We start from the raw sequence: 13,801 nt of genomic DNA, 5'->3' as shown, positions 1-13,801 counted from the left end.
GAGAATCATATCCAACATATATTCCCATCCTCCTTTGAGGTTCCATATTAGTTCTCTGTGGTGGAGCAATGTACATAAACGGCACACCCGAATGTTTTTAGATGGGATATGTCTGGCTCATGACCCGTTAATAATTGGGATAGCGAATATTTATGCTCACTAGATGGCCTGATGCGTATAAGTTCTGATGCATGTAATACTGCGTGTCCCCAAGCCGACACAGGAAGCTTCGACCTTAGGAGTAATGGTCGAGCAATCAATTGGATCCGTTTAATGAAGGATTCAGCTAATCCATTTTGTGTATGTACATGTGCCACGGGATGTTCCATACTTACCCCCATGGACATACAATAAACATTAAACTCTTGGGATGTAAATTCACCAGCATTGTCTAGACGTATAGTCTTAAGTGGAAAATCTCTTTAGTTATTTTGCATGGTGATGGCATTATAATGAGTTTCCCTTGTGTACATGCTACACACGTGAGATTTTTAGGGATAACTCTTCTCTCTTTTAGGGTGTGCCCATGTGAATTTAATATCAGCATACACATCATGTTAGAACCCGGATGGCCAATCCGGTCATGCCATAAGTGAATTGTTCATTGAACATCTTGTTCATTGCCATATTAGCTTCTATCATATTAATCTTAGCATGGTAAAGACCAGTGGCTAGTGCGGGTATAGTCTCTAGGACTTGCTTATGTCCTTGCATGATTTCAGTAATATATGGGAACTCTTTGTTTCCTTCACCCTTTGTTTCAACATGGAAACCATTCAAACGAATGTCCTTAAAACTTAATAAGCTTCTCTTTGAGCTGGCTGAATATAAGGCATCACTTAGTTCAAGATGTGTGTCATTTGGTAATAAAATATGTGTCTGGCCGTAGTCTTCAATTAAACTTGCTATACCCGTTATTGTGCTAATATTGGCATTTTTCAAAATGAGATTATGCAAAATATCTCTTATCTTTCAAAATTGTGTGGCTTGATCCACTATCCACCACAATTATATTCTTGTCCTCAACCATTTCTCAATATGGACCAGAATTATGTTTTAGCCATAAAAGCATAACAAATGCATATTTAAAGGTAATAATATAATTGAATTTAAACCAAAATCATAATTCAATAAAAATCAAAGCATAAAACATAAAAATTAAATCAAGACAATTTTAAATTTAATTATCCTCTCCTAGACAATTTAAAGTCTTATAATCCAATTGGTCATCATTCTCATGGTCGAAATCTTCTTCACCATTGAGATGAACCAGGTTAACTTATAGATTCTCTTTTTTTTCAAGCTCTCTTTATAGAGATCAACAAGGTGCTTAGGTGTTCTGCATGTCTTTACCCAATGATTCTCCATACCACATCTATGGCAAATGGATTTGGTCTTATGTTGCGGTTTGAAAATTCTGCGGCCTCTACCTCGACCACGACCGAAGTTTGATCGATTCCCAGGGCCATGACCATCATAATTATTTCCTTGGTAATTGCCACGACCACTACGTCCTCTACCACGGTCACGGCCATAATACTTGTCTCTATGGACGTAGTTGGACTCTTTAATTTCTTTAGGCCCTTGAGGCTCTTTCTTGGTCATATCAACATTATGGGCTTCTGGTAATGGGGCAGAACCAGGAGGTCTCATTGCAATGTTCATTAGTAATAACTCATTGTTCTGCTCAGCAAATAGCAAACAAGAGATTAGACTTGCATATGTCTTAAATCCCTTTTCACAATATTGTTGCTGAAGCAGTATGTTATTAGTGTGAAAGGTTGAGAATGTTTTCTCTAGCAAGTCTTCCTTAGTAACTTACTTACCACATAATTTCAAGATCGAGACTATCTTAAATAGCTCTGAATTATACTTATCCATGGATTTAAAATCCTGGATCCTTAGATTTTTCCAATCGAATTGATCCTTTGGTAGGAGCACCGTCTGTTTGTGTCCATATCTGTTTTTCAACTCTGTCTAAAGGTCAAGAGGATTCTCTATGGTAAGGTATTGGTTCTTGAGACTCTCAGCAAGATGATGGCGTATGTGCAAAATCGCCTTATGTCTATTTTTCTCAGTGCAATTATTATCATCCTCAATGCACTCACATAGGTCTTTTGATTTGAGGTTAATCTTAGTATCTAATGCCCATTATAAAATACAAAACATGCACCCGATTATTATCATGCGGTATTTGAGACCGAACCATGCAATTATTTTAGTCTTAGGCCATGCGGTATTTAAGACCGAACCATGCCATTTGTTTTAGTCTAGGCCATGCGGTATTTAAGACCGAAACATGCCATTATACCAAACTAGGCCATGCAGTATATGAGACCGAAACATACCGATTTTAGTAGATAATTTCTTGTCTTTTATCACATAATTTCGTGGTTAATATGCATGAAAACAATCTTAGATATAATCTAGTATGAAACAGGAAAATATGCACATAATTTTCAGTTTTAGAAATTTTCCTTTTCTTAGATAAGATTTCATTTTTCTTAAATTTTCCTTTTTCTTTAAACAGGATAATGACAAAATTTTAAGGAGAAAAAATTCTCTAGGATTTCCGATTTCAAGAGTTGATTTTTAGGGTTTTAATTTTAAACAAACAACCAAGAACAATCAGATTTAAACTTAGAACAAACAGATTAATATTTTTGATTTTAGGTTTCTAGTTCTAAGGTTTTCATGCAACAAGTAAACAAGCAATAACAACCAGATTTTAAATATATCATGATCAGTTCAATTGCAATCAATCTAAGGAATCCTAAACCTCAAGCAATCGAATTTTAGACTTTTAGGGTTTTAGGGTTTTAAGATTTCAAAGCTTAGGGTTTTTTGTTTGTTGATTGTTTACTTGTAGATTTTAGGGTTCCATTAGATTTAAGAGATCATGTTCGATTCATAGGTTCTATGAGGGTTTGATTTATTTACCTTCCACCATTTGGAGGTTGACTGGAATTGAACCGGGAGCTAAAGACCTCGATTTTACTTTTAGCTTGATCACGAACCTCGGCCTAGGTAAGAAGAAGAACCGATCACGAACACAGGTTGCTCACGAACACGAACAGATCTCCGAACAGGGACTAACCATGGACAGGAACCGATCGCCGAGCTTGAACGGACAGAGGTTTTGTGCGGCAGCGGTTTTAGGGTTTAGGGATTTTTCTCAGTTGGAGTTTAGGGCAAACTCGTGCTGACAACGTTTTGTAAACTAGAGAAACTCGAAGGAGGTTTTCTCTTCTTATTCTTATTAATGAATCGATTAGTACATCATATATATAGTAGAAGGCTAAGCCTTATCTTCCTAATTCCTAAACCGACTTTGACATAAGGAAGAAGGGCCGATGGGCCTTACAGAATAAGACATGTAACAAGCCGGTTATGGAAGTCCACTCCAAGTGTTTTACAACATTTACCACTAAAAATGTGTGTTTTACACACAATTATTTTTGACCGATAAAGATTCCTTTAACAACCACCTCTAAAATGTACTTACAAACACATTAACCCAACTATATATCTCTTTTACTTTCACTTTTACATAATTTGTTTACATCTAAAATTGTTAACTCAAAAAGTATATCATATAGCAATAGTTGATAACATATTCATAAGAAATACTAAGAGAAACAAATGTATGCTCAATTACTATGAGTCTATGACTTTATTTAAAAATAAAATTATAAATTAAGATACACAATATGAAAAAGTTAAAAGTAAATTACAATTATGGTCAAGGGGATGCAGCCGTAAGGGTGGCAGAGGAGATGAAGATTCTCCTGAGGGGGCAGGGGTTTCCCTAGATACCAATAGCTCAAGGGGCTGTGTTCTTGAGGGTGGAAGAGGAGATGGGGGTTCTCTTGATATTGAAATCTCGAGGGTGACGATCCGAGGGTGAGATGGTATGCCTCGAAAATGGGGTCTAAGAAGAAGATCAATATGGCTCGAAGACGGGAGATCTGAGAGTGAGATCGGTTTGGCACGAAGGTTGCAACCTAAAAGTAGATGAATTGGGGAAAAAGTGTCAAGAACGTGGGGATAAGCATAGTAACCGGATGCGGATCTAGTAGAATGATGGGGGTTCAATCAAGGATTTCTCCTTTGGTCTCGACTGGGAGGGTCAGGATTATGCTGGACGAGGGGAGGAGGAGAATTGGGCTGACTAGTGGGGTCGGGTTATGGTGCGAACTGTTACAACAATGGTTTTAGATTCGAGGAAGAATCTGTGTTAGTGGAGGATAATTGTAACAGCCGTGTTCTGGGAATAGAATTGTGATGTGTGGAGAAAACCAAGAGAGTTGTTTTTAACTATTTCGGTTTAATTAAATCTTAGTTTAGTCTAAATAAACCAAAAATCCTAATTTTTTAATAAGCCTCGACGCCCCTTCTCTTTGCTACTGTTGTTGCGGACTTCATGCTTGGTCTGTGAGAAAAACAAAGAGAGATCTACAAACTTATCATGGGATATTTATTGATATGAGCCTATGTTGGACCAAATCTTTTTAAGTTAGGGCTTATTGTCCACACTCTCAAATATAGGTATTTTTGGTTTAGATAAAATTCAGTTTTGCCCCTCTGTGTCTTTTCCTTCCTTCTCTTCACGACACAACAACATGAAAAAAATTTCAGCTGCCGATCAAAACTGTCGTTTCTTCTTCTGACCAAAACCATGGCTTCTCACCTTCCCATCAACACCATCTCCGCCACTTCCAACACCAATTATTTAGCCTCCAAAACACAAAACCTCTATCAACAAAAATTATTGCTTCTCTGATCCAATAAATCCAAAATCATGGCTTCTCTGATCCATTAAACACAAAACCTCTCTCAATATCTATTTTATTTTGCATGAAGAAAGCTAAACCCTAACGAGATACTATCTAGTGAACCCAAAGGTTTCAAATCATAAACACTAAACCAATCAAAATTCCTCTTCGATTTTCGTGAATCAAATTAAGAAACTACGGAGAAGGAGGAAGATAATCGGATATGACCATTCATGGATCATTCATGATAGTTGGCAGACGAGAGAGAAAGAGTCGCGAAATAGAGAGAATGGTATACAAAGACAATTTTGTCTTTTTATAAATATTAAAATGTCTAGTTTTGTGAGTCTAGACAATTAGTCCTAAACCCATAAGAATCTGAGGAAAAAAGTCCCAACTCTGTAATTGATCCAACTTATTATATATGTTAGCCTTTTTAAATTTGCAAAACTTTGATGGCTATCTTGTAGATTATATCTAAGATATTTTTTATGTCAGCCTTTCTAAATTTTTATAAATTTGATTGTTATTTTGTAGATTATGCAACTTATCTTGCTTGATATTCCAAGTCTTGGTTTCTTGACAACCTATGGTGCTCTGATTCTCTTCTGGGCTGGAATTTACCTCATGGTAAATTCTTAATCTTATTATTCTTTTTCCTTCTTTGGTTCCGATATTTATAACTCCACACTCTTTGACTGGATAGTTGCGTTCCTTACCCACCGATGGACTTACGTCAAGCTTCTTCACAATTAATGCAATTGTATATGTTGTTTAGGTATATTTGATATATATAATTTTGTTTGTGAAATCTGAAAAAAGTTCGGGAAAATTCAAATTGTAATTTTGTTTTTGTGCTTGGGTGTATAACTTTCAGATATCTCTTTGGTTGGTTTTGTTGTGGAAGCCTGTTGTAGTTTTGGTGATCATATCTAAGATATTCTTAGCAGGTAATCTACTTCCATCCAATTTCACCCTAAGAATGGTTAATTACACTATATTTTTCTCGCTATATAGTACATTACTTGTCTCAACTCTCTTGTGAGGTGTTTCATTGTTCGTTGCCCTTGGGGTTCTACTTTATGGTGGAAGGTAAATCTGTCGCCACTTGAATATGTACTACATTTGACATTTGACATATTACATATGAAATTTTGTCGCCAATAGTCACCATTTAATACCTACGATCATCTTGCTTGCATTCTTGTTCTCGTATATGTGTAGACTAGATTATCTTGGTGCTAAAGCCAAGTAAATTTGTGTGCCATTTTTATACGTTGGAGCTTGATTTTTTTGTCCTTGTATGTCTATCTTCTGGCAGGATTTTCCTAATGTTTTATCGGTTTCAGGCCTCTGGGCCTGTAGAATCTAAAAGGCGTAGAAGGAATATGAAAGAGGTGCAACAATATTAAATTGTACAAACAAAATCACAGTGCATATGTAACCAATCCAATTTTAATATATATTATGACGCTTCTTGACTCTTTTGCACTCTTTCTGTCTTATGTACGGTAGATGGGTTGTGTGACAATCATATGCTTTACGTCTTTCCTCATCCGATGTATCATGGTAAAGACACACACACACCTACACATGTTTATGTTGATATCAATCACTCCTGACCTTGTTGGTTAGATCTTCGAATGAACAACTAACCAAAGGTTTTGTCATTTAATATGGTGTAGATGTGTGTTGCTGCTTTCTACGAGGGAACAAACTGTGAGGTATATGACTCTGATTCTACTTCAGGAGTTACTAAGTATAGTGAAGACTCTCGGTGTATGAGATGGTTTATCGTGAAGCTCAAAGAAGGCACGTGAGTGTGGACGATCGTTGGTTTGTGATAACAAGGGTGAGGGGTAGTTTTGTCCTTTTATTCCTTCTTCGATTGTAATCTGATTCTTATCTGAGATCTTTGGGTAGTTAAGGTTGTTAGATCTTAATCGGAGAGATTAGAGATAGAATCAAGAGAGAGAGTAAGATCGAGAGCTTTGTAAAACGGTTTTGGAGATTCTTCATACTAGTGGATTCTGGAGTGGTTTAACTCCGGCGAGACGTACGGATCCGGCGAGGATCTTGAACTCGTTAAATTGTGGTGTCTCTCGTTTTTTCCTCTTTTGTTCTTTTGTTTTCTTTTTTTAATTGATTCAACATCAAAAGAGGTGTTTCTCGATTTGGTTTCGTGGTTGATCGGAACAGATCATATATTATACAATTGGTATCAGAGCCACTTAAGTTGGTAACGAAGTGTTTGTGAATCGGAGATGTCTGGGGTTCTGATCACGGTGTTTATGGTTCGGGAGATTTCTCTTTGTGGAAGACGAGGATACGAGCTCATCTGAGTGTGATTGGTTTGAAAGATGTGTTGGTAGATAAGCCTGCGTCTCCAGCACTTACTGAAGAGGAAGAACAAGATCAAGAAAAGAAAAAGAAGTGTGAAGCAGATGAAGCAGCTAGGATGGAGTGATGCGATAAAGCAAAGAATGTGATCTTCTTGAATGTCGCAGATAAGGTTTTGAGAAACATTGAGCTATGCGAAACAGCAGCGGAGGCGTGGTCCACGCTTGAGAAGATGTTTATGCCAACGTCTCTTCCGCATCGGGTGTATTCACAGTTAAATTTCTATACATTCAAGATGCAAGATAATAAGAGAATTGACAACAACATACACAATTTCTTGAAGATTGTTGCGGATTTGAATCATCTGTAGATTGAAGTTTCTGATGAGGTACAGGCTATAATACTGTTAAGTTCTCTTCCAGCAAGATTTGATAGTTTGGTTAAAACTTTGAAGTATAGTACTGGTAGAGAAAAGCTTCGGTTAAATGATGTAATGGTAGCAGCTCGCGATAAAGAGAGAGAGGTTTCTCAGAATATTAAATCAGTAGCTGAGGGTCATTTTGCTAGAGGAAGATCAGAAGAGAAGTATACTGGTCAGGCTAACAAGGGAAAAGGTAGATCTCGATCTAAGTCCAAAGATGGTAAAAGAGTATGCTGGGATTGCGGTAAAGAAGGACATTTTAAGAAACAGTGTTACAAGTGGATTGAAAAGAATAAAGGCAAGGCTCAAGGATCATATAAAGGAGAAGTCGAAATGGGTAAATCAGGTGGAGATGTTGATCATGCTATGGTTCTGATGGCAGTTGATGAAAGTTTGGTTGCATCTGGGAGTAAGACTGATGAGTGGATCCTTGATACCGGATGTCCTTTTCATATGACGCTGAGGAGAGATTGGTTCTCTGAGGTCAAGGAGATAGATTCCGGTTTTGTTATGATGGAAATGATTCAATGTCACAGGTAAAAAGAATCGGTAATGTCAAGATTAAGAATGCAGATGGAACTTGTGTGGTCTTGATGGATGTTAGATATATGCCTACGATGTCTAGGAACTTGATATTGTTAGGTACTCTCAGGGATAAGGGGTGTTGGTTCAATTTACATAATGGTGTTCTTAAGGTGATCATGGGTTGTTCTACACTTTTAAGAGGTCTCAAGAGAGGAACTCTCTATATTTTGCAGGGAAAGACGGAACAAGCTGAGTCACATGTGTCGGAAGTGTCTAAGGATGAGACAACTCTCTGGCATAGTCGTTTGGGTCACATGAGTCAAAAGGGACTGGAAGTGCTGGTTAAGAAAGGGTGCTTGAAAAGGGATGTGATCAAGGAATTAAAAATTTGTGAAGATTGTGTGTATGGAAAGGACCATAGAGTTAGCTTCTCATCGGGTTAGCACATAACCAAGGAGACGTTAAGTTATATTCAATTAGACTTATGGGGGTCACCGCACAATCCAATATCTCTGGCAAATTGTCAATACTTCATCTCGTTTATAGATGAATTTTTGAGGAAGACATGGATCTATTTTCTGGAAAAAAAGGATGAGGCGTCTGATAAGTTCGTGGAATGGAAGAAGTTAGTAGAGACTCAGTCGGAGAGGAAAGTGAAGAAGCTTAGGACTGATAGCGGGTTGTAATACTGTAATCAATACTTTGGTAAATTCTGTAAAGATGAGGGTATTGTAAGAAACATAACTTATGCTTATACTCCTCAATAGAATGGTGTTGCTGAGAGGATGAAAAAGACAATAATGGACAAAGTAAGGAGTATTCTTAGGGAGAGTGGGATGGAGAAGAATTTCTAGGCTGAGGCAGCTTCTACTGTGGTCTATTTGATTAATAGATCTCCTTCTACTGCTATTGAATGTGATATACCTGAAGAAAGGTGGACATCTAGACTACCAGATTTAAGTTCACTGAGAAAATTTGGTTGCCTTGTCTATGTTCATGTAGATCAAGGCAAGTTGAATCCTAGAGCAAATAAAGGTTATCTTACGAGCTACCCTGAAGGTGTAAAAGGTTACAAGGTTTAGATTCCAGAAGAAGGTAAGTGCATTATGAGTCGAAATGTGACTTTCAGAGAAGAGGTAATGTACAAGAATGCTAAGAGTTGTTCTCAGCTAGAGATACATGAAGTTGACTTAGAAAATCTGGGGTTAGATTCTGGTACTCGTGATCAAGGTGGAGCTAGTCATGAAGTGGGAGATAATAATGAGGTCTCGGTCTTTCATCAACGTAATATTGAGGAACAGTCTCCAGGTACAGGTCAAATAACAGAACAAGATAGTGAGGTGGAGTATGATGGAGAGGATTTGAGTGATTATCAGTTGGTTAGAGACACAGGTAGAAGAGCAATCAAGGTTAACAGGAAATACAATGAGTCAAACTTGATTGGTTATGCTTATTTTACTGAGGATGGAGGAAGATCCGAACCAGAATCTTATAGAGAAGCATTATTAGATCCAGATTGGGAGAAATGGAATAAAGCTATAAGAGAAGAAATGGTTTCGATGAAGAAAAACCATACTTGGGATCTCGGAGATAAACCGAAGGGGGCCAAAGTCATCGGTTGTAGATGGGTCTTTATACGAAAACCAGGGATACATGGAGTTGAGGCTCCTAGGTTTAAAGCGAGATTGGTTGCAAAGGGTTACACACAAAAGGAGGGTGTTGATTACTTAAAGATATTTGCACTGGTGGTTAAGCATGTATCTATCAAGTATCTTCTCTCGATGGTAGTTCAGTTTGATATGGAACTTCAACAGATGGATGTTAAGACTGCGTTCCTGCATGGTTTTCTAGATGTGGAGATAGTAATGGCTCAACCGGATGGATTCGTTGATAAGGATCATCCTGATAAGGTATGTTTTCTAAAAATATAGTTGTATGGTCTCAAGCAATCTCCTAGATATTGGAACTTAAGATTTGATGAGTTTATGAGGGGAATAGGCTATAGTAGGAGCACTTATGACAGTTGTGTTTACTGGAGAAAACTGGGAAATGGTGATTATGTTTATCTAATGTTATACGTAGATGACATGTTAATAGCTTCAGTCAGTAAGTCGCATGTAGAAGAGTTGAAGAGGCTGCTTAATTTGGAGTTTGACATGAAAGATCTTGGTGATGCTAAAAAGATATTGGGCATGGAAATTGTTCGAGATCGTCTTGGTGGGACATTAGTTTTGTCTCAGGAGGGTTATGTGAAGAAGGTATTAAAAACTTTTCACATAGTTCAAGCCAAGTCAGTGGCTACTCCTATAGGAGCTCATTTTAAGCTAAGGGGAGTTATTGATGTTGAATATGAGGAACAGTTCAATAGGATGAAGGCTTTTCCATATGCTAATATGGTTGGAAGTATCATGTATTGAATGATAGGCACTTGGCCGGATCTCGCTCACCCTGTTGGTGTTATAAGCAGGTTCATGGGTAAACCACTTAAAATTCATTGGGAGGCGGCCAAGTGGGTCTTGAGATACATGAGAGGTTCTGAGAAGAAAAGTCTGTGTTACAGGAAACAAGAAAATCTCCTTTTAAGGGGTTACTGTGATTCAGATTACGCGGGTGATAGTGATACAAGGAGGTCTACTACAGGTTACATATTCACAGTTGGAGGAAATACTATTAGTTGGAAGTCAAGACTTCAGAGCGTTGTGTCTCTCTCATCAACAGAGGCCGAGTATATGGCCCTGACCGAAGCTGTGAAGGAGGCGATCTGGCTTAAAAGGTTAGCCGCAGAGCTTGGCTTCTCTCAAGATACTGTTGAGGTACATTCGGATTCTCAGAGTGCAATAGTTTTGGCTAAAAATTCAGTACATCATGAGAGAACCAAGCATATTGATATCAGGTTACACTTCATCCGAGATATTATTGGTGAAAGTTTGGTGAAGGTTGTTAAAATTGCCAATGAGTGTAATCATGCTGATATATTTACCAAGATACTTCCAGTGGACAAGCTAGATGAGGCTCTTGAGATGCTCCAGGATTATTGAGTGATGAAGCTTAGAGGTAGAGCGGTAAAGCTCAAAAGTGAAGCGGTAAAGCTTAGAAGGGGGACGGTGAAGTTCATAAGTTGAGTGGTTAAACTCAGGGGTTGAGTGGTTAAGCTCATTACTAGATGAAGAGAAGGGTAAGGAAGAGAATCTGAGTCAAGGTGGAGAATTGTGAGATATGTGACTCTGATTCTACTTCAGGAGTTACTAAGTATAGTGAAGACACTCGGTGTATGAGATGGTTTACCGTGAAGCTCAAAGAAGGCACGTGAGTGGTGCGTGTGGACGATCGTTGGTTTGTGATAACAAGGGTGAGGGGTAGTTTCATCCTTTTATTCCTTCTTCGATTGTAAGCTGATTCTTATCTGAGATTTTTGGGGTAGTTAAGGTTGTTAGATCTTAATCGGAGATATTAGAGATAGAATCAAGAGAGAGTAAGATCGAGACCTTTGTAAAACGGTTTTGGAGATTCTTCATACTAGTGGATTCCAGAGTGGTTTAACTCCGGCGAGATGTAGGGATCCGGCGAGGATCCTAAACTCGTTAAATCGTGGTGTCTCTCATTTTTTCCTCTTTTGTTCTTTCGTTTTCTTCTTTAATTGATTCAACATCACCAGAGGTGTTTCTCGATTCGGTTTCGTGGTTGATCGGAACATATCATATATTCTACACAAACCTTGATGTGATGGATCATACAATTCTTAATCTCATATATTATGTGGTAAACTCTCTCTCTCTCTCTCTTTTACTAATCATTGAATCTGATCATGAATCTTAGTCTAATACATATCATCAAATCATTGTTTTTGCTTTAAACCTAATCTTGTTGCTTAATTAAGTTGGTAGAGATATTACCGGTTTCTCTAGTCCTGTTCATCGTGAGAACTCTACCACCAAAACGAGACTGAGACATCACGCCATACTGTCTTATACACGAAAGCTAATGATCAGACTATTTATAACCCCAACGTTCCTCGAAGAATCTCAAGCTTTCTATCTCATTTCGATGTCAGCTTCAATAATCTTAGCTTTTGATCTTGATGGCCTTCTCCATTTATGTGCTTTTGAATAAATCTGTTTGATACAATTTCTTCAAGTCTAATGCGGTTAAGCTTAACCAATTATGGTACTAATTTTTAAATACTGCTAGTTTCCTTGTTTGTGACTTTGTGTTTAAGGCCGGGTCTAGGATCCAAGACAACTAGACTATTAAAACCCTGTCCAAATTTGATTATGTTATAGACTTGTAGAGTCATGTAGATGATGTATGATTTCTTATAATCATGTAGGATCACTCGCACAATGATATGTGGAAAATACTTAGGTTCACTCCCTCCCCTCTCAACCAATTAGAATGTTCTATTGAATATTTTATTTAGAAAATAAATCAAAATTAAATAAAAAATTAAAATAAATTAAGGAAACAAATTATAGATACTTTTATTTAAAGAAAGTTAAATATTGGCTTGGTTTTGATTTTACAATTAAACAGGTTATATATCGGTTTGAGTTTATAAATGAGAATTAGGCTTTAGATTTTATAATTAAAACGAATATGTCGGTTTGGGTTTACAAATGAGGTGGTTAGGGTTTAGATTTTACAATTAGAACAAAATTATATATCGATTTCGGTTTACAAATGAGATTGTTAGAGTTTAGATTTTATAATTAGAACGAAATTATATGTCGGTTTGGGTTTACAGATGAGATGGTTAGGGTTTAGATTTTACAATTAGAACAAAATTATATATCGATTTCGGTTTACAAATGAGATTGTTAGAGTTTAGATTTTATAATTAGAACGAAATTATATGTCGGTTTGGGTTTACAGATGAGATGGTTAGGGTTTAGATTTTACAATTAGAACAAAATTATATATCGATTTCGGTTTACAAATGAGATTGTTAGAGTTTAGATTTTATAATTAGAACGAAATTATATGTCGGTTTGGGTTTACAGATGAGATGGTTAGGGTTTAGATTTTACAATTATAACGAAATTATATATCATTTTGAGTTTATAAAAAGGCGGTTTAAGTTTCTAATTTTATAATAATGTATACAGATTTTATTTACTTATTTTATAAGGGGGTGAATGAAGAGTTACACCCCTAGGGATGAATCCAAGTATTGTCCATGATATGTAGACAATACCTTATAGTCTTAAATTCTGAGAATCAAATTTAACCTACTAAAATAAAAATGAGATAATAATGGTATCATTGTAATAATATTCAAGGAAAAGTTTTCATAAAATAGGTATATCTTATATCTTAGTTTAGTCTATTTTTTTGTGAAGATGCATAAAATATGTACTGAAAGTTTTCTATATACAATTTGGATGTACTCTATACTCATTATTGATTAAACGTCATTGCTGAAATTACAAGGAAAGAAGTTGACAAGAGAAAGGAATAATCAATCCCTTTTTATCAATGATTTATTAAATTATTGTTCATGTTTTTTTATATATCTAAAGAACTTACCAAAATTGAATTTTAGTGCCGAATAAATTTTGAGTGTAGAAAAAATAATTATTTCTTCTATAAGATAAAATAAAATAAATTACTTGGTATCAATCTAAAACTCTACTTGTAGCAAAATATTATTTTCTATAAATTGAGTAAACTAAATAAATCTAATTAATTTGGTGTTGCTCGCAACTTGTTTTAGTAAATGAATATCAAAAGGATAGGTTCGGGG

The sequence above is a fragment of the Camelina sativa genome, chromosome 14, assembly GCF_000633955.1.
Source record: "Camelina sativa cultivar DH55 chromosome 14, Cs, whole genome shotgun sequence".
Taxonomy (NCBI): Eukaryota; Viridiplantae; Streptophyta; class Magnoliopsida; order Brassicales; family Brassicaceae; genus Camelina; species Camelina sativa.
The sequence above is the reverse complement of the archived record's forward strand: the minus strand, read 5'-3'. Positions refer to the sequence as shown.